Source organism: Coenobita brevimanus, chromosome 94 (genome assembly GCF_032717465.1).
Source record: "Coenobita brevimanus isolate Jiangsu-jjx chromosome 94, ASM3271746v2, whole genome shotgun sequence".
Lineage (NCBI taxonomy): Eukaryota > Metazoa > Arthropoda > Malacostraca > Decapoda > Coenobitidae > Coenobita > Coenobita brevimanus.
Genome location: NC_137047.1, coordinates 32,796,407 through 32,799,659, shown reverse-complemented (window position 1 = coordinate 32,799,659; position 3,253 = coordinate 32,796,407).

Sequence of the window (3,253 nt, the reverse complement as noted above, 5' to 3'; positions counted from 1 at the left end):
GTGTGTTCTCAGTGAGTGCTTGTTTGTGTCTGGCTGTCTGTTAGGGATGAAGGGGTCTGGTATCCCTCGCCCTACAGGGTCCATGTGCCTCCAGGTCCCTCCACGAGGGCCTGCTACACCCGCCTATGTTGCCGCAGCGAAGTGTGTGCACCATCCCTCCTCTGAGAGTGCTGTCTCAATGGCAAGTGATGTGCCTACCACCTCACAACGTACACCTGCTCTTACGGGAGCGGCTGCTCGTCAGCCACAAGCCGCACTTCCTCTACTTCACCTCGAGCCAAAATAGCACGCCATCACGAAGCTATGGAGGATATCACATCTGCTCCTCCTGCTCCTTCACCTCTGCCGCCTCTGCTTCTCCTTGTGCTAGTGGCTCCACCTCTTGCTCCAAGCCCCTGCTCTGCCCTGTGCAGGCTGCTTCCAGGTCTTCCTCCTCTGCTCCAGCGTATAAGGTCTCGAGCATTTGCCCATTGGCCTGCCTCAGCATCCTGCCCCTTCTGTGCCAGGTGCTGCCCCTACTGACCATTCTGCTTCCCAGGACGCTGATGGCTTCACCTTAGTGTCCCGTAGAACACATCGTTCCACGCGGGGAAATGGCTCGTCCCTGGCTTCTAGCACGGCAGTTCCATGGAGGCCTCCACCAGCTCACGCCTCTCCGTATCAGTTGTGGCTCCTCCACCACCCAGCTCTGAATTTCATGCCTTCCGGGTCCCTTATCAAGAAGGGTACCCCACGAGCTACGACGCAGTTGCAGCCCTCAAACACCACCTGCCCGAACTCCGGGCCAGGACGACAGCCATGTCCTGATACCAGCAACCAAGGAGGCTTACCTACAATTGCGAGTGGTGGTGGAGGATGAGGCGCCACCGGTAACGGTTGTGGAGCTGCCTCAGGGCGGCCAGATGACCAAGGCAGTCGTGATGGGATATCCTCGGCGCATGCCAGTGGCTATCCTACTACAACACGACCTAGTCGAGGAAGCCATGCAATATCATAATCACCGCACGAGGGATGAGACACAGCAGGTCTGTTTAACACTGCGAGGACCGCTTGTCCCATCCCTCGATCTAGGGAACTGGGGGACGTTTCCCCTCCGACGTGTCCACCCACTCTGGACGAGAATGCCTTCCTCCCATTGCCTTCCACTCTTGTCGAGGGACAGACGGAGGCCGAAGTCCACCACTCGGCTCCATCCTCTCAGGGCCTGATGATCGGTCCTTCCCACTGTCCCCCTCTGCCTACCGCCCAGGTGGCTCCATTCTTCTTACAGGAAGAGATGAAGACACTGGCCTCCATGATTGCAGTGGCAGTTACAGAATGTGTAGTGGTGACCCTAGGGGTACAGCTGAACTCTGCCCCCACTCTCATGATTGTCGACAGCATTGTGGATGATGCCCTCGAAAAGAAGTGGCAGCTGTGCACCCCTCCTCTCACTTGGTGGCTGGCCCAACCAGCTCGTCGGGACAGGACCCGATCCCTTGCTGCCCTGACCCCAGCCTCTCTGGCACCTTGCCCTCTTCCTCCCTCCTCAGAGCCTCAGCTGACACAGATGGAAGCCGTGATGGTGGCAGTGACTCAGGCTCCCCAGGAGGGCAACGGGCAGCTGCTTTCTTCTATGAGCAAGCTGGCATCTCCAGCCTCACAATTATCCAGTGAAACTGTCTAGGGGCAAGGGTCAAGTTCCCCTACTGCAAGAAGTGGCAGCCAGAGACCAGCTGCAGGTGTTCCTTCTCCAGGAGACATTGCTGCCTGCTTGAGCCACCTTCCGTCTCCTCCTGTACGTTCGTGGTGTCACACGGGGATGTGCCATCCTGGTACAGGACCACATTGCGTGCACAGACTGTGACCCCCTTCCTTTCTGTGGACCTGATGTGTAGGTTCAGGGCTGGTCCTCCACCTGATGTCATTGTCCCTAGCGGTATATAATGTATACCGAGGTCAGGGAGGCACCCTGGAAATGGGAGACTTGTTCTCCCAGGCTGCCAGGGGTTCTGTGTATGTTGGGGGCGACTTCAATGCCCACCACGCCCTTTTATTTTCACCTCTTCAGTCCAGTGAAGCAGGACAGCACGTCTCTCTCGTTCTGGAGGAGATGGGTGGTGTCTTCCTATTAAATGACATGGCAGAGCCCACCCATATTGGGGGAGGTCGCCTCGACCTCTCTTTTGTCTCAGCCTCCCTCGTGGGCTTGGCTACATGGTCACTCCACCCCCACCTTGCAAGTGACCACTTTGCCCTTGCTATCGGCCTGCTTCTCACCCCCCACCCCCCCCTCCATGGTGGGATCTATGCAAGGCGGATTGGGCGGCCTTCGACCGTGCTCTCGCATCAGCCTTTGCAGCACCTCCTCCTGCTTCAGACCTTGAGAGCTGAATGGATCAGATAGCCAGTATTTTTTCACAGGCTACCTCTCTTGCTATCTCGTTGCAGCATCACTCGGCAAGGTGCTATTGGGACGACTGGTTCTACTGTGACAGGGTTAAGGAATTGAACCGGAAGCTCAGTGCAGCATGCAAGCAGTACCTGCAGTACCGTACATCTCCGCACCAGTGGTACCTGGTTGCTGTCATGTGACGTGTGGCTTCTGAGAAGCGCCGCCTTAGGGAGGAGGCATGGATCAGATGGTGTTGTACCCTAGACTCTCACGCCACTCTCCATGAGATGTGGAGAAGAATCAGGTCCATCTCTGATCCACATCCTCCTCATCCGCCTTCCCTTCCTGACCCTGCCACTGAGGCCAGCCATCTTGCTCAGCACTTCAATGACCGTTCTGCCTCTTCCAATCTTCCCCAGGCCCTGCAGGCGCAGCTGTCCACCTCTCATGCCGCAGCTATTCAGGCAGCCTGTGATAGACCTGACCCCGCTGATTGTCCTATCACCAGTGGGAAGCTTCAGAAAGTGCTGCGACGCAGGGAGGACACTGCGCTGGGGCTCTACGGACTCATATACTCTTTTTGTCGCATGCTGGAGATTGCAGGAGCAAGTGTCTGCTCGATCTGTTCAACCTCTCATGGTCTGAGGGGCGTCTGCCTAGGTCGTGGACGACGGCTGTCATCCACCCGATTCCAAAGCCTCACGATCCCGCTGCCATGTGCCTCATCTCTCTTCTCAGCTGCATCGCCAAGATGGCTGAGAGGGTTGTGCAGGCTCGTCTTGCTTGGCGGCTGGGACCGTTGCACCCAAGGATTTACGCTTACCATCCAAGCAGCAGTGCCACTCACTGCCTTGCGTCATTCCTTGGGGAGCTGAGGGA